The following is a 24,441-nucleotide window of genomic DNA, read 5'->3' as shown; positions in this document are numbered from 1 at the left end:
ATCCTTTATTATAAATTATATCTGGTGATACACAGAAAATTGTATTTCCTTCACTATTTAAGGTACATACTTATGTTTATTTCATTATGTGATAGGACATAAAATAGAAGTGAGAACCAAAATAAATATGACAAATGTTACCTTTACCCAGAATGCAGACCTACCTAGACCAGGGGTTGGTGAACTATGGCCTGTGAGCAAAATGCGGCCAGCTGCCTGTCACAGGCATGTTACAGCGTGTCACAGGCATGTTACAGCATGTCACAGCCATGCTGATTTCCAAACACTGTCTATGGCTGCTTTCACTCTCCAAAGGCAGAGATGAGTAATGCGACAGAGACCCTGTTGCCTACAACGCCTAAAATGGTTACACTGTGGGCTTTTACAACAAAGTTTTACAGACTCCTGCTCTAGATCCTACTGTCTTTTTTTTGGGTGGGAGATTGTAGATGTTGGTATTTCTGATGTGATCCCTTAAGGACAGGAATGTACCCCTGAGCTTCCAGAATTTCTCAACATAGACGTTTTAGAGCAGAATTTTATGTGAGTACTTGTTTTTAATTAAACAAAACTTTCTTTGATGTACTACAAAGGAAAATGGACTTTTGCTACAAGTTTGAAAGTGCCTTCTTAGCCTTATGTAATATAAATTTTATACTGTCTATGAATAATCAAGAATATGTCAATGTCCTTCTCCTCTAGTGATCAACTCTATTCCAGTTTATTATTGTTTTTAACAAAGGGAATGTACCACTTTTTGCTCCATTTGTTCTAGGGTGTGAGAGATCCCTGGGTTGCAGTCTATGGGTTTAGGAGCTGAAATAACATAGGTTTCAAGATTTCCCAGGGAATGGAAGTTCTGGATCCTTTCTTAGATGCTGAATATTCCTGGTAGGTTCTGTAAAATAGCGAAACAACCACGAGCAGAAGGACAGCAATACCTGCTTCATCTACCCCCCGATTTGCCAGAACTTTTAAACTGGAATAATCCTGGGAATTTGCCACAGAAAACTTAAGTGTTTAATAACAACTCATTGATTTGGTTTCACTGTATACCTAAAGCTGTAGACAGCTAATTTGTGGACTTAAAACCTTAGATTTCTTAACTGTTGGCCAACATTAAAATGGAAAGTGTCGCTGTTCACTGCTCTATCCCTAGTGACTGGGAAAAATACAATGCCTCGTAAGGGTTTGCATGCAATGAACAACTGTAAGAATGAATGATTAACTCTAGGAACTGTGAAGCAGAAAGAGCTCCCTGTGACAACCTTGAAAACAGTAACAATTGGGCTGAAGAAATTCAACATTAATGTTGAAAGCTCTATAACGAGAAATCTTATATATTTGTTACAGAGTTGAAGTCAGACTTTTTACTGAAGAGGGTTAATTAGCTAAGTACCAAAATAATTCACTATTGGATTCAATGAAACAATCATAGCGGAATCCCATTACAAAAAAGGGTAAAAACATTATGTTTCACTGCACAAAAATGTGCTCTTTCATAATTCTGTTTGTATGGGTACTGATACTATTGTTCTTTCCTCCTTGAAAAGGCTAGGAAAATGGGAAATACTATTAGTCTTCCATAATTGTAACAAAAAAGACAGCCAAAATGAATTCATACCCAGGCACAGTGAGTTTTAGATTTCCTAGGATTCCTTACCATTAGCAGAGAAGTCAAGGATTTATTCACTTAATTCAGATCTTGAGTTCATTATTTATATATTCTCCATAATAATAGTGAATTGAGATCAAGAAAATATTTTTTCTATTTGTGCCAAATTTCCTTGGTCTCTATTTTCCCTAATATTATAATGTTTATATACAGTACAGCCACACATTTACAATCTCCATATGATAATATAAGCCAGCATCTCTCAGTGAAGTGATGGTCTTTGATCTGGACCAGAGAACACTGATTCAATGAATATTTTTTTTGTTTTGGTCATCATATAGTGTGTAATTGAGCCTTATGTGGTCAGCTAATCACCTCATTGCTCACCAGAACCTCTTGGATTTCTTCACTATAAGGATCAGAGATAGAAGTCATTCTTAAAAATATAAGGAATTCTAACTTGAGTCCACCATGGAAACTTACACATGGAAAACACCCAAACATATGGTCCTCATGGTGGGAATTCTCTAAAATTTGAAGTTGTAAAGGCCCAGGAATGGCCTTAGAATTTACATGTTTTCTTGGGGTGCTCTTTTCAGCAAACAAGGTAGATTTAAAATATTTTTTGGCTTCATGCAAATTTTGGAGTCCTGGCCAATTGTTTCTATTCCAATGAGGTGGTCTAGAGAATGTCATAACAAAAAAAAAAAAAAAAATCACTGCAGACAATGAACTTTAGAGATAATCATTCTTTGTCCTCCTAGAAAACGATAAAGGAAGTAAGATGCTCTCAATATCAGGATCATTGTCATATCAGAAGTATTAACTAGACTATGCATGTGAATCAAGCAAATAAAGTATTACTTAGAAAAGGTACAAAATAACTGTCTGCCAGTTGAAATTACTGGAATGGTTTACAGAATTGTGGATCTAGAAATAGCAAATGAGGATATGACAGACATAGCTTAAGTGACTTGATCATATTCCCAATGTTTCTGGACTTCTCAATTAGATTTTAATGTACCATATAGTATATGAAAGAAGAAGGAAAGGGGGCAAATGAAGCATTCATTAAATAAATTGTTTGCTGTTTTTTCTGTACCAAAGATCTCACTATACTTACCCCATTATCTGAGGATGGTTTAAGGGACCTTAAGGAGAACACAGAACATAGCTAACATGAAATTTAATTGATTATAATTGATATTTGAAGAAAATGTTTGAGAAAGCCTAAGTAAGGGAGCTACTAACTTCCATCATTCAAATGAACTTGGATTGAACTCTAACATGTATTCTTTTTTTTCTTTTTCTCAAAGAAGTAATATTCTGAGCAAATATGTAGCATAATTAAGAATTCAGATGTTGTTTAACCTATGTAAGATAACTCACTTTCTTTAAAGATTTTCCAATATTAATTATTTTGTATCATCTGGCCTTGTTTCTTAAACTGAATTCTAAGATCTATGAGAAAAGATACCTTCTAAGTTAGCAGATGCCTAGTAAGAATACCATAAATACCTGTAAGCTACATACAAGTGATATTACTAACTAAAAAGGAATTTCAAAATCAATTATGCAAAACAAGTAAAACAAGATTCTTATTCAGAAACACATTATTAGCAATTAGGTTATAGTGTTGCATATATTTGAAATACATCAGTGTTTCTTTTAAAAATTACTGCACCTCTCTATTTTTTAAACTCACACTAATTTTTTACCCAGTTGAGTCAAGTGTCACAGAATGCCCTAGAGTGCCTCTCCATTACATGCTCATAAGAATCACTGAGGGACATTTTACTTTGATAAAGGGGTGTAAATTACCCTGGTAACTCTTCTTCTGCATTAAATGTTACTCTAGTGACTTAAAAAGCTTCTGCATCTCAAATACTCTGCCCTCAGCAGAATCAGGCCTATTAAGTGGTGTTCATTTCTCAGTGTGCTCTCATTCCTGCCATGGGGCCAGGTACTTTGGGAGCATTCAGAGTCGGAAACAAAAATCTGGATGATTTTTAAAGTTGCAAAATCATGTTGTGTGCTTGTTCCAGAGATACTATAAATGTTTAGATTTGTGTGTGGGGGGGAATGAAGTATAGGAACAAGACACCAATTGAGGAAAAGTCAGCGTTATTTAAGTACTTGGAAAGTAAACTTTTAATGTTTATCTTCCTAGAAGTAGGTTTAAAATGCCACCTTCAGAGTAAATTAACTTTCAGTCAGTTCAGAAAGGATACAGGAAATCATAGAGATTATTGAGGGCACAGCTCTTATGTTCACACTTTGCTAGACCAACATAGCTAGTTGTTTATGTTTCTGAGATCAGAAAAGGAATCTCAAAAATAATTTATTTTACAAGGTATTGAGAATGTATTTGAAGTAATAATGACTGAAAGCTTTCCTAATCTGGTGAAGGAAATAGACATAGAAGCCCAGGAAGTGCAGAGTCCCAAACAAGATGAACCCAAACAGGCCCACACCAAGACAAAGTATAATTAAAATGGCAAAGGTTAAAGACAAGGAGAGAATCCTAAAAGTAGCAAGAGAAAGGCTAGTTACTTACAAGTGAGCTCCCATACGATTGTCAGCTGATTTCTCAACAGAAACTTTGCAGGCAAAATGGGATTGGCACAAAATATTCAATCTGATGAAAAGCAAGGACCTAAAACCATGTCTACTCTACCCAGCAAGGAAATCATTTAAAATTGAAGGAGAGAAAAACAGCTTCCTAGACAAGGAAAAGCTAAAGGAATTAATCACCATCAAACTGGTATTATAGGAAATGTTAGAGGGACTTCTTTAAGAAGAAGAAGGGGGGGGTGTAAACAAAGAAAGATGAATAATAAAATGGCAATAACTATGTATCTATCAATAATCACTTTAAATGTAAATGATTAAACACTCCAATCAAAAGACATAGGATAGATGAATGGAGAATAAAACAAGACCCATATATATGCTGTCCACAAGAGATCCACTTCAGATTGAAAGACACAGAGTGAAAGTAAAGGGATGGGAAAAGATATTTCATGAGAATGGAAACAAACAAGCAAAGAAAAAGCTGGGGTAGCAATACTTATATAACAAAATAGACTTTAAAACAAAAGCTATAATAACAGATGAAGAGGGACATTACACAATGATAAAGGGATCAATCCAACAAGAGGATATAAGCCTTGTAAACATTTACGCACCCAACATAGCAGCACTTAAATATATAAGGCAAATATCGACCACCATACAGTGAGAGATTGACTGAAATGCAATCACAGTAGGGGACTTTAACACCCCACTGACACCAATAGACAGATCTTTCAGAAAGAAACTCAACAAGGAAACAATGGCCTTAAATGACACACCAGACTAGATAGATTTAATTGATATTTTTAGAGCATTTCACCACAAAGTACCATAATATACATTCTTTTCAAGTGCACGGAGAACTTTTCCCAAGATAGACCACACGTTAGGCCACAAAACAAGTCTCAATAAATTTAAGAAGACTGAAATCATATCAAGTGTCGTCTCTGGCCACAGGGGTGAAGCTACAAATCAATTACAAGGAACAAAAAAATGAAAAACACACAAACACATGGAGGCCTAATAACATGCTACTAAATAGTGAATGGGTCAACAATGACATCAAGGAAGAAATCAAAAGATACCTTGAGTCAAATGAAAATCAAAAGCGATTGACCCAAAATCTATGGGACACAGAGAAAGCAGCCTTAAGAGGGAAATACGCGATTCTGAAAAATGGCGGCGTGGGTGAGCCTCTGTAAAACTCCCCTGGAATTTACAACTAATTGAACAACAATAACTCCACAAAGGACTCCCTGCACAGCAGACAGGCAAGACGAAGAGGCCCATTACTGAATTCACCCAAAGGTGGGCGAATCGAATGAGTGTGGGGGGGGAAGGGAGATGTGCAGAGATGGAGCCGCGTGGGCACAGGACGCAGACCTAGCTCAGTGCGTGGAGCTCGCAGCTTCCCGGAACTATCACAGCTGTGGGAGAGGGAAGAACTCGGACTGCTAGGGCTCCGCTTATGGCCCGCAGGGCTGAGGGGACAGCATATAACACGGCTGAACCCAACGCTCACGGCAGAGACCTCGGGGAAAACACTGAGCGAAGAAGGCTGAAAATGGTGGTTTAAGCCCTCACTGCGGAGCAGAGAACGGAAGCCTTAGGCACTGAGACTAGCCGCCCCATCCCTACCCTCCCAGAGCTCGCCCCGCCCCCACCTGCCTGGTGCTAGAAGCGGAACAGTAGCAGTGTCAGATCAAAAGAACAGAATATTTGCTGTTCTGAGAACTGTGGACCCCAGACACAGATTCGCAGCCAAACTGGTTCCGGCAAAGGGGAGGGAGCTGTGGAAGCAGGACTGGCTGTGGTGGTCGCTGCCATTGCTCTGGGCCACCTCTCACAACTCACCCCTCCCCTGGCCCCACTATCTGGGCGGATGCCTGCAGGAGTAAACAGAACTGCTGAAACATACGGGCTCTGAATCTGGTGCAGGAAGAGCTTTGGAACTTCAAAAGCTCTCCACATACCCACCAGGACACTGCGCCCTGTGACCGAGGCGAACTATTAACAGAGGAGAAGCCCGTCTCCCAGGGAATCCCCCCATTGTGTGAGAAGCTGGAATAGTGCAAAGAAAACATAACACTACCATGTGAGAGAGAAAAAAAAAGGCTGCAGTCGGAGAAAAAATAAAACATTCTACCAACAAGTACTGGAAAACAAAAAGAAGACCTCTTCCTATCAACCTATTGCAAAAGCCACTCCTATAGATGTCTAGGAAGGGAAATAGTAAATCAGTAATTGCCATGAATAACCAAGGCAACAAGACAGCTCAGAAAGAGAGTGAAAAGTCTCAGGAAAGGAACTTAAAGATACGGAAATATGTGACTTAAATGACAGAGAATTCAAGATTGCAGTTTTGAAAAAACTCAACAAGATGCAATAAAACAGATATAGGCAGTTAAATGAACTCAGAAACACAATCAAAGAACAGCATGAGCATTTTATGAAAAAGATTGAAATTTTAGAAAAGAACCAAATAGAATTTCTGGAGATTAAGAACGAAATAGAAGAAATTAAGAATGAAATAACCAGCTTAGGTAGTAGAGTTGACCAGATGGAGGAAAGAATCAGTGACATCGAAGATAGAAACCTGGAAATGACACAGATGGAAGAAGAAAGAGACTTGAGACTTAAAAGAAATGAAAGAACTCTACAAGAACTTTCTGATTCCATGAGAAAGAGCAATATAAGAATAATGGGTATACCATAAGGAGAAGAAAGAGAGAAGGGAACAGAGAATATATTCAAACAAATTGTCGATGAGAACTTCCCAAACTTGTGGACAGAACTGGACCCTCGAATCCAAGAAGCAAATAGAACATCTAATTACCTCAATCCCAACAGGCCTTCTCCAAGGCACATTGTATTGAAGCTGTCTAAAATCAACGACAAAGAAAGAATCCTCAAGGCAGCCAGGGAAAAGAAGACGGTAACTTACAAAGGAAAGCCCATTAGATTATCATCAGATTTTTCAGCAGAAACTCTACAAGCCAGGAGGGAGTGGAACCAAATATTCAAACTATTGAAAGAGAGAAATCATGAGCCAAGAACAATATATCCAGCAAAGATATCCTTTAGATATGAAGGTGGAATAAAGACCTTTACAGACATATAGAAGCTGAGGGAATTTTCTAATACACGACCTGCACTACAAGAAATACTAAAGGAGGCTATTCGACCACCATCAACAGGGACAATTTGTGGCAACTAAAACTCAAAAGGGGGGAGAGTAAAGGCCTGAACCGGAATACGGGAATAGAGAAAGTAAGCGTGCTGAAGAAAATGGAATACTCTAAATATCAAACTTTCTTTTACATAAACTTAAGGGTAATCACTCAAAAAAAATCCAGAACTGAAATACATACTGTAATAAAAGAAGAAACAGAGGGAAACATCATAGAATACCACCACACAGAAATAATAGACAACACCAAAAAGGCAAAGAAACAATGGAGACACAGCCTTACCAGAAAACTAAAGATAGAATGACAGGAAATCCTCACATATCAATAATCACCCTAAATGTAAATGGACTGAACTCACCAATAAAAAGGCACAGAGTAGCAGATTGGATCAAAAAACTAAACCCTACCATATGCTGTCTCCAAGAGACACATCTCAGCTACACGGACAAACATAGACTCAAAGTGAAAGGGTGGAAATTGACACTCCAAGCAAATGGTACCCAGAGAAAATCAGGTGTAGCCATAATGATATCAGATGAAAGAGACTTCAAGGTGAAAAAGATAACAAGAGACAAAGATGGACATTTCATAATGGTGAAGGGGACTGTACAACAAAAAGACATAACAATCATCAATATTTATGCCCCCAATCAGGGAGCACCGAAATATACCAAGCAACTACTAACAGAACTAAAGGGAGAAATTGACCAAGACACAATTATACTAGGGGACTTAAATACATCATTTACAGCTATGGATAGATCATCCAAACAGAAAATAAATAACGAAATAGCAGCCTTAAATGACACATTAGATGAAATGGACATAATTGACATTTATAGAGCACTTCATCCTAAAACATCAGACTATACATTCTTTTCTAGTGTACACGGAACATTCTCAAGGATAGACCATATATTGGGACATAAAATCAGTCTCAGCAAATTTCAGAAGATTGAAATCATACCAAGCATATTCTCTGATCACAAGGTTTTGAAATTGGATATCAACTGCAAAAAGAAAGCGGGAAAAAACACAAATACATGGAGATTAAACAACATACTTCTAAAGAACGACTGGGTCAAAGAAGAAGTTAGAGGAGAGATCAAAAGATACATAGAAACAAATGACAATGAAAATACATCCTACCAAAATTTTGGGGATGCAGCGAAAGCAGTTTTAAGAGGGAAATTTATCTAATTACAGGCCTATCTCAAGAACAAGAAAACTCCCAAGTAAATAACCTCATGTTACACCTTAAAGAACTAGAAAAAGAAGAACAAATAAAACCCAAGGTCAGCAGAAGAAAGGAAATAACAAAAATTAAAGCAGAACTAAATGAAATAGAGAACAAAAAGACAATACAAAAAATTAATGTGACAAAGAGCTGGTTCTTTGAAAAGATTAACAAAATTGACAAACCCTTGGCTAGACTCACTAAGATAAAAAGAGAGAAGACACTAATTAACAAAATCAGAAACGAAAAAGGGGAAGTTATCACGGACACCACAGAAATACAAAGGATCATCCAAGAATACTATGAAGGACTATATGCCACCAAATTCAATAACCTGGAAGAAATGGACAAGTTCTTAGAAACATATAGCCTTCCAAGGCTGAACCATGAAGAACTGGAAAATCTAAACAGACCGATCACCAGTAACGAAATTGAATCAGTCATCCAAAACCTTCCCAAAAGCAAAAGTCCGGGACCAGATAGCTTCACTAGTGAATTCTATCAAACCTTCAAAGAGGATCTAATACTAATCCTGCTAAAACTCTCCAAAAAATTGAAGAAGAGGCAGTACTCCCTAACTCATTTTATGAGGCTAACATTACCCTGATAACAAAACCTGGTAAGGAAAACACAAAAAAAGAAAACCAATATCTCTGATGGATACAGATGCAAAAATCCTAAACAAAATTCTAGCAAATCGAATACAACAATGCATTAAAATATTATTCATCACGACCAAGTGGGGTTCATTCCCGGGGCACAAGGATGGTTCAACATCCGCAAATCCATCAATGTGATACATCACATAAACAAAATAAAGGACAAAAATCATATGATTATATCAATTGAGCAGAAAAAGCATTTGACAAGATACAACATCCATTTATGATTAAAACACTTAATAAGATAGGTATAGAAGGAAAATACCTTAACATAGTAAAGGCCATATATGACAAGCCCTCAGCTAATCTCATAATTAATGGTGAAAAACTGAAGCCCTTTGCTCTATGTTCAGGAACATGACAAGGCTGTCCCCCATCACCTCTGCTTTTCAACACAGTGTTGGAAGTCCTTGCTAGAGCAATCAAGCAAGAGAAAGAAATAAAAGGCATCCAAATTTGGAATGAAGAAGTTAAATTATCACTCTTTGCAGATTACATGATGCTATATATAGAAAACCCTAAAGACTCCACCAAAAAGCTGTTAGAAACAATCAACGAATACAGTAAAGTTGCTGGCTACAAAATCAACGTACAAAAGTCCATCGCTTTCCTATATACTAAAAACGAAATCTCAGAAAAAGAAAAACAAAAAACAATTCTTTTTGCAATTGCAGCAAAAACAGTAAAATAGCTAGAAATAAACTTAACCAAGGATGTGAAAGACCTGTACGCTGAAAACTATAAGACATTTTTGAAAGAATTTGAAGAAGACACAAAAAAATGGAAAGACATTCCGTGCTCATGGATTGGAAGAATCAACATAGTTAAAATGGCCATATTACCCAAAGCAATATATAGATTTAATGCAATCCCCATCAAAATCCCAATGGCGTTTTTTAAAGAAATAGAACAAAAAATCATCAGATTTGTTTGGAACCACAAAAGACCCCAAATAGCCAAAGCAATCTTAAGAAAAAAGAACAATAATAGTGGTATCACACTTCCTGACTTTGGCTTGTACTACAGTGCTACAATAATGAAAACAGCATGGTATTGGCAGAAAAACACATATAGACCAATGGAATAGAATTGAGAACCCAGAAATAAAACCACATAAATATGGACAGATAATTTTTGACAAAGAAGCTAAAAACATACAATGGAGCAAAGACAGCCTCTTCAATAAATGGTGCTGGGAGAATTGGATAGCCACGTGCAAAAGAATGAAACTGGACTGCTATCTGTCACCATGTACCAAAATTAATTCAAAATGGATCAAAGACTTAAGCATAAGACCTGACACAATAAACTGCATAGAAGAAAACATAGGTACTAAACTTATGGACCTTGGGTTCAAAGATCATTTTATGAATTTGACTCCAACGGCAAGGGAAGTAAAAGCAAAAATAAACGGATGGGACTATATGAAGCTTAAAAGCTTCTGCACAGCAAAAGAAACCATTGACAAAATAAAGAGGCAACCAATTGAATGGGAGAGGATTTTTGCAATCAGTGCCTTCGATAAGAGGCTAGTATCCAGAATATACAAGGAACTCATGCAACTCAACAACAAAAAAACAAACAACCCAATTGAAAAATGGGCAGAGGACCTGAAGAGACATTTCTCCAAAGAGGACATACAAATGGCAAATAGACATATGAAAAAATGCTTAACATCACTGATCATCAGAGAAATGCAAATAAAAACCACAATGAGTTATCACGTCACCCCAGTCAGAATGGCTATCATCAACAAGACAAATAGTAACAAGTGTTGGAGAGGCTGTGGAGAAAAAGGAACCCGCATACACTGTTGGTGGGAATGCAGACTGGTGCAGCCATTATGGAAGGCAGAGTGGAGGTTCCTCAAAAAATTACGAATAGAATTACCATATGACCCAGAAATCCCTCTGCTGGGTACCTACCCAAAAATCTGAAAACATTTATACATAAAGACACGTGTGCTCCAATGTTCATTGCGGCTTTGTTTACGGTGGCCAAGACTTGGAAACAACCAAAATGTACTTCGATAGATGAATGGATAAAGGAGTTGTGGTATAGATACACAATGGAATACTATTCGGTGGTAAGAAAAGATGATATAGGAACATTTGTGACAACATGGATGGATTTGGAAGTGTAATGCTGAGCGAAATAAGTCAGACAGAAAAAGCAGAGAACCATGTGATTTCACTGATATGTGGTATATAAACCAAAAACAACAAAAGAACAAGGCAAACAAATGAGAAACAGAAACTCATAGACACAGACAATAGTTTAGTGGTTACCAGAGAGTAAGGGGGTGGGGGGGTGGGAGACGAGGGTAAGGGGGATCAAATATATGGTGATGGAAGGAGAACTGACTCTGGGTGGTGAATACACAATGGGATTTATAGATGATGTAATACAGAATTGTACACCTGAAAATTATGTAATCTTACTAACAATTGTCACCCCAATAAATTAAAAAAAAAAAAAAAAAGAGGGAAATTCATAACAGTACAGGCCTACGTCAAGAAACAAGAAAAATATCAAATAATCCAACCTTATACTTAAAAGAATTATTAATAGAAAAAGAACAGTACACCAAGCCCTAAGTGAGTATAGGAAAAAATAATAAATATTAGAGTAGAAATAAACAAAATAGAGTCTAAAAAAAATACATAGACCAATAAAACCGAGAGCTGGTTCATAGAAAAGATAAACAAAATTGATCAACTTTTAACCAGACTCATCAAGAAAAAAAGAGACAGGACTAAAATAAATAAAATCAGAAATGAAAGAGAACTGTCAATGGACACTACTGAAATACAAAGGATTATGAGAAAATATTATGAACAATTACATGCCAACAAATTGGACAATCTGGAAGAAATGGATAGATTCCTAGAAACATACAATGTTCCAAGACTGAATCAAGAAGAAACAGAAAATCTGAACCGACTGATTACTACTAGCGAAATCTAATCAGTAATCAAAAACTCCCAAGAACCAAAAGTTCACAGGTGGTTTCACAGGTGAATTTTACCAAACATTCAAAGAAGAATTAACACCTATTCTTCTAAAACTATCCCAACAAATTCAAAAGGAGGAAAAGCTCCTAAGCACATTTTACGAGGCCACCATTACCCTGATTCCAAAACCAGACAAAGACATTACAGAAAAAGAAAACTATAGGCCAATATCCCTGATGAACATAGATGCAAATATCCTCTGCAAAATATTAGCCAACAAAATACAGCAAATCATTAAAAAGATCATGCACTATGATCAAGGAAATATATTCTTGCAAGGTTGGTTCATTATATACAAATCAATTAATGTAATATACCACATAAGCAAATGAAAGATAAAAATCATATGATCATAGCAATAGATGCAGAAAATTTTTTTGCAAAATCCAGCATCCATTTATGATAAAAAGTGTCAGCAAAGTGGGAATAGAGGGAACATATCTCAGCCTAATAAAGGCCATACACAAAACATCCAGAGTTAGCATCATATGCAATGGGCAGAAGCTAAAACCATTCTCCTAAGATCAGGAAGAAGACAAGGATGCCCATTTCACCACTTTTGTTCAACAAATTAATAGTACTGGAAGTCCCAGCCATAGCAATTGACAAGAAAAAGAAATAAAAGGAATCCAAATTGGAAAGGTCGAAGTAAAACTGTCATTATTTTCAGATGATATTATACTCCATATAGAGAACCCAAAAGATTCTACCAAAAAATGACTAGAACTGATAAATGAATTCACATTCAGAAATTGGTTGCCTTGTTCTATGCTAATAATGAACTGTTGGAAAGAGAAATTAAGAAAACAACCCCATTTACAATTATATCAAAAAAGACATTCAAAACTTAGAAATAAATTTAACCAGGGAGATGAATACCCGTAGTTGGAAAACTACAGAACGACAAAGAAAGAAATTGAAGGAGATAAATAAACCCATGGAAGCATAGGCATATACCATACTCCCGGATAGGAAGAATTAACATCATTAAAGTGTCCACACTACCCAAAGCAATCTACTGATTTAATGCAATCCTTATCATAATAACAATGGCATTTTTCACAGAACTAGAACAAATCATCTTAAAATTTCTATGGAACCACAAAAGACCCTGAATCGCCAAAGCAATCTTCAGAAAGAAGAACAAAGCTTGAGGCATTACAATAACTGATATCAAACTATACTACTGATATCAAACTAAACTAGGCTACAGTAATCAAAACAGCATGGTACTGGCATAAAAACAGAGACACATAGATCAATGGAAGAGAACTGAAAGCCTAGATACAAACCCATGCCTATATGGTCATTTAATCTATGACAAAGTAGGCAAAGAACATACAATGGGTTAAATACAGTCTATTCAATAAATGGTTGGGAAAATTGGACAGATAGACCTAAAGAAAAAAAAAGAAAGAAAAAGAAAAAAGAAACTGGATCACTTTCTTATACCATATATACCATATACAAGAATAAACTCAAAATGGATTAAAGACTTAAATATAACACCCAAAACCATAAAACTCCTAGAAAAAAACACAGGTAGTAAACTCTCAGACATTGTTCTTAGAAATATTTTTTCTGACCTATCTTCTCAAACAAGGGAAACAAAAGGAAAAAATAAACAAATGGGACTACATCAAACTAAAAACTTTATGCACAGCAAAGGAAACTATCTACAAAATGAAAAGACAGCCTACTTGAATGGGAGAAGATATTCGCCAATGACACATCTGATAAGGCTTTAATATCTAAAATTTATGAAGAACTCATACAACTCAACACCAAAAAAGAAAACCCCAAACAACTTGATTACAAAATGGGCAGTGGACCTAAATAGACATTTCTCAAAAGAGGACATACGCATGGCCAACAGATATATGAAAAGATGCTTAACGTTACTAATCATCAGAGAAATGCAAATTAAAACCATAATGCGCTATCACTTCACACCTGTCAAAATGGCGGTCATCAAGAAATCAACAAACAACGTGTGTTGGTGAAAATGTGGAGAAAAGGGAACTCTTTTACACTTGGTGGGATTGCAAATTGGTGCAGCCACAATGGAAAATGGTTTGGAGGTTCCTGAAAGCATTAAAAATTGAACTACCTTATGACCCAGCAATTCCACTTCTGGGTATTTATTCAAAGAAATCCAAAATACTAATTTTAGAAGATATACACACCCTTATGTTCATTGCAGCACTATTTACTATAGCCAAGATATGGAAGCAACCTAAGTGCCCATCAATAGATGACTAGATAAAGAAAGGTGGTACCCATATACAATGGAATATTACTCAGCCATAAAAAAGAATGAAATCTTGCCATTTGCGACAACATGGATGGACCTAGAGGGTATTATGCTATGTGACATAAATCAGACTGAGAAAGAAAAATATCATATGATCTCACTTATTTGTGGAATCTAAAGAATAAAATAAATGAACAAACAAAACAGAAACAGACTCATAGATACAGCGAACAACTGATGGTTCCCAGATGGGGGGGGGGGGATGGGGAGCAGAGTGAAAAAGGTGAAGGGATTAAAAAATAGGAATTGGCAGTTACAAAATAGCTATGGGGATGTAAAGCACTGCCTAGAGAATATAATAAAAAATGTTGCAACACTATGTATAGTCCCAGGTGGGTACTAGACTAATCAGGGTGAATAACTGCATAAATTATATAGTAAATGTCTAACCACTAAGCTATACTCCTGAAACTAATATGAAATAATATTGAATGTCAATTGTAACTGAAAAAAATAATTAATAAAAATACCCCTCAAAATAATTTATTTTAAATACTCTACAATGAAAAAGAACTGCTCATGTTATTTATTTTTCATACACTATAAACCAGTTAGCAAAACCCACAACTAAAGTAGGAAATCGAAATTAATCTCTACTGCTACAGGCTGCTAGTGCCTGGTTTTCCAATCATATTAGAGCATTACAACAAGGTTGATTCTAATTTACACTGGCTGTAAGCCGCTCAGTGTGTTAGTCTCAGCTAAGTTTCTGATCTTTCAGAGGAATATCATTCTATTTATAAGCATTTTTCAAAGATACACTTACATGTTGTTTTATGGATATTTATTCCCAAAGAAAATAGTTTAGATATTTTATTGTTGTTGTTGTAACTCACTATAACAATAATGTCCATTTTCCTTATTTAATTTTAAAATATCTATGCTGTTAAAAAAGGAAGATACTACCATCACACCTTCTGAGGGAGAAACACAGGGCTAGACATTTTATGTGTATTATTAGCAAATACAATTTTCCTGCACGATAGGTGCTAATGTTGCCATCCTTTTTAAGAAAAGGAAACTAGCTCAGAAAGTTTACATGTTGGGAAGACCCAGAATTTTTATTTATAACTATCACATCATCTTTTTACCATCCCTTTCATCTGAAAGAAACTCCGGCTGCCCCTTCTTTTTCCTTTTCTTTCCTAGAAAATAGGACTTAATTTTATTTTACTCCTTTCAGATTATACAATACTTGGTGATTCCAAGGACATACAATTAACTAAATGACTGATATTGTAACTTGTTTTTTCGTAAGAGGAATGTGGCTGCTTGAACTGAATTGTAAAGGTGCAAATCTAAGTGGTCACTCATGCAAAGTGAAAGGCAGAGTTATCTGCTCTGCTCTGAGCATTTTAAAATATTTATGGAATTTTGGAACTGAATGGCTCCACCCTTCATCCACACAATGTGTACTGCCACTGTTTCTAATTGCTGAGTTTGTTGTTTTAAAAAGCAGATAGTAAAAGGGAAAAATACTGAAGGAGAACTATAGATGATCAGCATCTGTTTTCACAGACAAACGTAGTGAATTACGTTCCAAGAAGAGTTAACTTTTAGTTCACCATCAGTTATGCTGCCAGGAAATTCAGTTTATGGGAAGCATTTACAGCTTTTATTCCTGTTTCAAAATTTTTTAAAGATATTTTCTGTTAAGAAAAAGTAACACTGGGGATAATCCACTTAGAGAATAACAAAGGGAATTTGTTAGAATTTTACGATGCATATAGCAGACACTTAGTAATTATTTATTGAATAAATTAATTATATTTAAATATTTTACATCTTAATTTGTACCTATAGAAGAAACCACAGGCTTCCTTCAGGAGGATCGCTTCACTTTGAATGGGAGTCCCAAGAGTTTTGCAGCCAGAGCTGCATTTGACTTCTGGTTCTTCCTCTTCCTTGTTGAAAGACCCCTGCAGCAAGCCTCTTAATCTAATACTGATGACACATTTCAGTTGTCACAAACCATTCTGAGCTTCTGACATGCACATCTAACTGCCTGTGGGACATCTCCTCAGGTGTCTCAAAGTCAACTTTTTCAAAAACTAAATGCATCTTTTTCTCCATCCTACCTAATAAATCTTTCCAAATTTCCTATTTGAGCAAATGATGCAACTACCTACTATCTATCTACCTAGTTACCCACCCAAACCTCTTCACATCTTCATGAGCTCCTCTTTTCTTTGCCCAATGGATCTAAGCGATAACCAAGCTTCGTCTTTTTCTTCCTTAATATATATTTAACCCATCCCTTTCTTCCCATCCCCAGGAAACCTATTTCACTGCAAGTCTTTGTCATCTTCTCCCAGAATACTCAGCCCTCCTAGTTACCTTTTGTACCTTTGCATGACTTTATTTTTATCCATAGTATAATGCATATTATAAACCAATGTACACTATAACGTATACTATAGTATGGATAAAAATAAAATCATGCATAGGTGAAAAATTATCCAAGTGTAGCACGTTTATTCCATGACCTCTTTCAATAAACACAGAAATCTCCCCAAACTCTGGGGGGGGGGGGAATATATATATATATATATATATATATATATATATATATATATATATATCGTTGATAAATAGTTTCTTGGCTGGTATATTTCTATGTGGGTAAGAAAATGTTTTCCTAGCTTCATAGTGTGTATTCTGTACTTTGTGTGTTTAAAAAAGTTCCCTCTTTTCTACATTCTAAATATAAATCTATATCATATTGAATATATACTTTTTATACATTATCTCAGCAGAAAAGAAAGTGTTAAAAAATACTTTCCTATGGCTCCTTTTATTGTCTCAACAAGAGTTGTTAGCTGCATGTGGACTATTAATATAATTTTTTGTGGATTCTGGTAAATTTTCGACAAAGTCAGGTTTAAGATTTAACTGTTCAACACACAATTTTCAAAAAGGGACTAAATTCTATTTCATTACCTAAAGTTTTTAGTAAAAGTGAATTTAAAATGCCAGCTTTAGAATACAAATGTTTACTTACAAATTACCTAATGTTCTAAAAGTAGCCTACATATAACTTGTGTGTTACAGCCGAGAATGCTAATACCTGGAGCAGTTTTGACCTCTCATATTAAGACCACAGGCTACTGTCATCATGCTCCCAGGCATGTATCTGTCTAAAACTTATTCTCAACCTTAGCTTGCACACAGGACCACCCAGGAATTTTTAAAACTGATGCCCAGTTCTCATCCTCAAAGATTATGATATTTCATATTTTTTATGGCCGAGTAATATTCCATTGTACATATGTACCATCTCTTCTTTATCTAATCATCTATCAAAGGACACTTTGTTTCCACGTCTTGGCCACTGAGAATAATGTTGCAATGAACATAGGGACATATATATACCTTTATGGATAAATGTTTTCAGAATTTTTGGGTAGCTACCCAGAAGAGGAATTGCTGGGTCATACAGTAATTCTATTCTTAATTTTTTGAGGAACCTCCATACTGTTTTCCATAGCGGCTGTACCAATTTGCATTCCTATCAGTAGCGTATGAGGGTTCCTCTTTCTCCACAACCTCTCCGACATTGTTATCACTTGTGACAGCATGGATGGATCTTGAGATTGTCATGCTAAACAAAATAAATCTGACAGAAAAAGTTGAGAAACATTTGACTTCCTTCAAATGTGGGATATAAAACTGAAAGGAATAAACAAATAAGACAAACAAACAAAAATATCAGACACAGACAACAGTTTAGTGGTTACCAAAGGGTAAGGCGGGGTCAAATATACAGTGACGGAAGGAGAATTGACTCTGGGTGGTGAATACACAATGCAATATATAGATGGTGTATTATACAAATGTATACTTGATACCTGTATAATTTTATTAACAAATATTATTCCAATAAACTTAAAATTCTTTTTAGAACTTTCTAAGGTAACAAATGGAAAAAAAATGATTATGATATAGCTGATCTGGGGTGGTAACTGGACCTTGGTATTTTTTCAAAACTCACCAGGTGATTCTAAAATGAATCTTGAATTAGGGAAAGAATCTATGACCTAAAATGATGAAAAACAGGTTCCAGTTTTGCCAAAAACTGTTGAATTTAGTAATGCATAATTCAAAACAAAACTGAAACTGTCAGTACAGCTAACTTAAAATTAGCATTGCAAGCCATGAAGTAGTGGTGCATGCTGTTTTTGATTGTTTCTTGCCTAAGCAACATAATCTGCATTTATTATCAAGACTAGTTGGATTAGATATCCATTTCACTATAACCTCTGAAAGTGTAAGGAATAGAAAATTTTTAAGTCAATAGAAAGTTTTTAATGAATTTTAAAATGATTTAAAAGCACAGTATCATTAGTCTTTCACTATATTATAATATAATATAGTATAATATAATATAATACCGGTCTTATATTAATTTTTGCTCCAAAAGACTCATTAGAGCTGATTGTCCAGCTAGGTCTTATTTTTGGGGAAACACCATAAAAACAAAGTTCAAAAAAGTTAAATTGAATAAATCGCAGTATTGTTCTCAATAGCTGATCATGTAACAACCTTACTATTTATTAAAAAAAATAAATTGCTGTATACATTAGTTTTCAAAATGACTGATAAATTCTTGCCCATTTTAAGAAAACTCAAATTCATTTCTAAAATTAGTTTTTTTCAAATTTGTATTTTTATTTACTATTAAGAATTGACTATCTTTGTTCTTGAATCACATGGCTGGCATGATGGCCAGTTAGCTTCCTTATCTCTTGCTGTTACAGATTAATCAATGCAGTGCTTATTTTCACACTGGGATAATAATCATTCCAGCTCCTCAACAGAAAAGGAATACGTTCGTGTTCTGCAGTCGACTTGAAGTGAGGCACTCAAATGCCCTAGAATACAGCACAAAAATTCTTTGTGCTTTTATACATCACATGATAGTGTATTAATATTATCCTCTTTGGTTCCACACAGCTGTCATCTAAAATGCCACTAAAGAATGGATGCATAATTAGCTCTTCAGTTGATACCTTAAATACATTTTCATAAACAGCTCTTTTCTCTGAGAAGACAGTATTGCTGTCCATTCTTAGATGTCAGTCTCAGAGAGAATTTAGAAAGTATTTTTTATGTGAAGCATTGGTTATCCAAGCTGGTCTATGCACTGTATTTAAAATGCACCCTATTGACTCATGAGCTATTCAGACTTATCGGAAACAATTACAATGACTGATAAATTAGGAAATATTTGAAAGAAGCAGAAACTGATTTGGAATTCCTGTAAGTCAAATATTCATGTTCCAAGAATAAACTCAAGTTATCAGAAATATAATATTTAAATATTAATTAAATAATAACTAACATCAATGAAATATTTACTGAATATCAATATCAAATATAATAAATAATAATTATATTGTATTTTAGTCCAATATTTATTTTAAAAAATTAATATTTAAAATTGTATATTTTCATTGCTGCAAGAAAAATAGTTTTATATTAAATATTAAGTTACCTGTAAATACCTTAAATAATTTAATTGCTGTGAAGCCCAGAAGGGTACATGATTTTCTTGGAAGTCAACGTATTTCTTATTTCAATATGACTTATGGGCTCAAAAGAGACAAACACAATTTCAATCAGGTGATATACACAACAAAATGTATGCAGATTCAGAGAAGTGTCACACTGAATGATTGGATTTTACTTCTGGTGTTTTATTTAAAACCATTTCAGAAGGAATCCTGGATGAGAGGTGCCATCCGTGAGTGTTTCTGAATGCAAGACCCACTTATCCCACGGAGCATTCCTTCTCCCCTGTCTATAGGCTTCTTTTGCCCGACAATTCTTCCTACCAGCCTGAGCAGTGGAGGAGGGAGTCTGCCGCAACTGACCCTGAGCCTCCTCACATACAGTCTGAGTGTGGGGTGTTGCCAGGAAACTGAGAATTGGGGCTACTTATTAAATAAACATGTAAACATTCCATTGAGATTTAGTATCTTCAGCCATCACACAACCAAAATGTAACAGAGAGGAATTACTAATTCAGAATGAAAGTGAGCAAATAAGTAGAGATGCAAGATTTATATTTTGGAATAAATGTTATTGATTTAAAAGATTGTGCACTGTTCATTAAAGATATAATGATTTAAAGATATAAATGGATGCTAGTTATATGTGAGGTATGGATAATTAACTAAAAAAAATCAATTTGACATGAGTGGGTCCTCAAATCACTGCTCCACATGCATACCGTGTTTCCCAGAAAATAAGACCTAGCTGGGCAATCAGCTCTAATGTGCCTTTTGGAGCAAAAATTAATATAAGACCCGGTATTTATATTATATTATATTATATTATATTATATTATATTATATTATATTATATTAATTATATTATATTATACCCAGTCTTATATTATAGTAAAATAAGACCGGGTTTTATATTAATTTTTGCTCCAAAAGACGCATTAGAGCTGATTGTCCAGCTAAGTCTTATTTTCAGGGAAACACGCTATTTAAATGTTATGTCCATTAGATATTGTAGATAACAGCAAGAAGCTTGCACTTAAAGCTCTCTCTACATAATAATACAAAAGCTGAGTACATATAATGCATATTCATTTAATTTGGCTTCAAGGTTATGATGCTGAGCTTTTATTATTTTTTGTCATTTGACTTAGTCCTTTTTCTATTGTCTATATAAAATATGAGTATGAGAATTATCCAAATTTAAATTATGAACATATGGTTGACATGCAAGTATTCTCTTTATTTCCTGCATATACAAAAGAAGGGAGTAGCCCTTTTCAACTGAACATATTAGCAGTTAATTCTGATAGCACATGTGGAAATACATTAAACTCTGCATTTTGTCAAGGTATAATCCTAATGATATAGAACTGAAAGAAAACCTTTCTTTTTCATTTTATGATAGAAAAATCATAAAGGAATTTTTATACAGCAGTCTCAGTTTTGTTCTCTTTTTAAGTAAAATGTGTATCATGATGGATTAAAAAATTGGTAAAACTTATAACAAAGTGTAAAAAATGAACAAATATAGCAGCGTACGGTGATTTACATTTCCTTCTTTCTTTGACCTAAGTTTTCTATAGTGTATTATTTCTATGTGTATTATTTTTAGAGTAAGAAAAGAAATAACTTATTTTTTAGGTTAATCAGACGCATGCATATATTTAGACTTCTAAACACTGTGGCAAAATACAATTCTTAAAAAATAAAATCAATTCACATCTGCACCCGTTAAAACATTGGCATTCTTCTTGTTCAGAATTCCCTGACCCCTATTCTGTTGCCCAGAGTTTACCACAGATGGGCCACAGTGAGCCAGAGGATTACTGGGCAGTGGGATGAGCTTTGGCTGCTGGAATCCTGGTTTGTAAGCAGCTTCCCTCCTCAACTCCACTTCCTCACACACATTGTTTTCAGTGAACTCTTCACCATGGAAAATTGACTGAAATGGATTGGTGAAATTTCTTTGCTCAGTCCCTGGAATATCTTCTCTTGAAATTATTTCTGTTCTAAGCAATCATCCTTCTGTCATGAAAATCAAAAAGCCCTTCCCAAATTAGAATGCATAAAGAGTTGACATATCACCATTTTCAAACAAAGAGTAAAAAACACCTTGATTATGGGGTGCATTCTTGAACTAATGCTTTCTCAATAATGTCAGGAAATGGCAACAGATTCTAGCAGCCAAAGAAAAAAAGATCATGGTCCCTAAAAAAGATTTTTCTAGGCATGTATGTGTCTAGTTTTTCAACATTAAGAATATAGCCAGTGTGGCTGATATTTTAGTTAATAAAATAGGTAAATAAAAGTTATGAAGTAAAAATTGCTGCCTAACTAATATCTTCCTTACTCTGTCCAAATAGTTAAACCCCTTTCTGAATTTTCCTCATTACTTTATTAAAAATAATTTATCACCTGCTTTCTGTGTGCAGAGAACTGCTTGTTGGTAAACTGTAATTTGACCCAGAACGAAACCTAGGTGTAGCTTCTAAAGTAAAATAAATTGTTTGTCTCAGATTTTGCTGTAGCAGGACAACCAAACAACCGAAAAGAACACTGTGAGATCCGTGGGTTATAGAGATGAGCCCACCTCTACTGCATGGTAGAGGCGGCTCCTGCATCTCCATTAGAAGGTCTGAGAGGCAATAGTTTGTATTCACATGCTTCCCCCACTGCCTTACACGGTATTAACATGTTTAGAATGTAAAGACTTAGAAATAGAAATTTCATCTCTCATTACTAACTACCCAGTCATATATCATCAACTTCATTCTGCCATTGATTTTGGTGCATGTAATGCTGTAAAGTAAAGCTTATAGATGTGATTTTCCTCAATTGATGTGCCAAGTGTAGAAAACAATGACTGTGAATGAAAATGAAATTTCCTTTTTAAAAATGTAATTTATAAATAATACGTCTTTTCATTAGAATGTAAGCTTCAAGAGACTGTTCCCTGCAGTATCTTCAGGAGTGAGAACAATGAATTAAATATATGTATTAGCCATTAAATAAATATTTGTTAAATGAGTAACGTTTTCTGACTTTCTACAGAACCACTGCATCACATGGTTTATAACATGGCATACTTTTTATATGTAGTCATGTTTCTCACCAGCAGACAGCAGGAACCAGGGAGGGATAACGTCTGTCTTGTACACCACCATATTCCTAGAGCCTGGCAGCACTTATGTGCACTAAACTAAAGTCGAATAAATGAAAGAAAGGCCCATATTGTGTCTTATTCCTCTATCATCCTCAGTAACTAACAATACAAGGCATGTGGCTTGTCTCCTATTTGTTAAAGAATGTGCCTGGAACAATGGACGTATACCTATTGCTGTGTGGAACTCAGAGAATGCTGCCAAGTTAGGTGTGTTCTGGGGTGCTAGGCAGTCTCTCAGCTCAGACTGGCTGGCCCAGTGATGTGGCTTTGGGTTTTGGATGCTAGTGTTTTTATTAAACACCAGTGGACACCTTTGACCCCCTCCTTTCAATGAGGGAAAACTCTAGAGAGAACAAAATTAAAGCTGTGCTTTATTAACTGAGTCAGACCCATGAAAACTTGTCCATCACCAGTTAATTCTGTGAAGCAATTTCTGAAAATATGCTTAAGTTGTTTTGGAGAATGTCCCTATCTCTCACACCAGCGAAAGATTAGGTCAATTTGATTGATACTGGAGAAGCTGGAGTCTGGGAAAGAGAATACTATAGAAACCTTCATCCCCCTAGATTAGTAGGTCAGCACCTGGCAGGATTTAGAGAAATCTCACCAAGCTGAATATCTTTCCTTAAAAAAATCCCCTCAAGTTTAAAGTACCAGATCCTGTTCTTTGTCCCAGGGTCCAAAGAACTCTGACCCCACTCCCACCTACAAAATGAGACAAACTTGAATTCACACTCTTGCTCTGTCATTTGCTAATTGTTGACTGAGGCAGGCTACTTAATGCTCTAAGCCTTAGTTCTCATTTGTGAAATGCAGATGACAGTATGAGTGTGAAACTTGCTGGATTCTAATGGGAATTAGATTATATAAATATACATATAATGTGTAACGAGTGTTGTCTTCATAATATCTAATCTTCATCATAAATTGCTTAGCACAGAGCCATAATAGGTACCCCAACTGTGGTAGCCCCAAGTAATAGTGTTCTAAGCACTGCTGAGTATATAAAAACAGAAGTTGAGCTGCACAGCTATACTCTCATATTGACTTAACCTCTGTTCAGTTTCCCTATGAACAAATGAAGATAAAAGTACTTAATATTACAATTTATTATAAAGAAATACATGGAAAAGAATATATAATGTGTTCAACTTATGAATG

At 35.3% G+C, this 24,441-nt stretch overlaps 1 protein-coding gene across 1 annotated transcript in view; it reads right to left on the bottom strand.

Moving 5' to 3' along the window:
• Positions 1 to 24,441, bottom strand: part of KHDRBS2 (KH RNA binding domain containing, signal transduction associated 2) — a 518,085-nt gene that overhangs the window by 2,425 nt on the left and 491,219 nt on the right. The gene's annotated exons all lie outside the window — the stretch shown is intronic.

This window comes from Rhinolophus sinicus, chromosome 2 (assembly GCF_057876585.1).
Source record: "Rhinolophus sinicus isolate RSI-liver-muscle chromosome 2, RSI-T2T, whole genome shotgun sequence".
Classification (NCBI taxonomy): Eukaryota; Metazoa; Chordata; class Mammalia; order Chiroptera; family Rhinolophidae; genus Rhinolophus; species Rhinolophus sinicus.
Note: the sequence above shows the minus strand (reverse complement) of the source record. Positions and strands in the feature narration are given on the sequence as shown.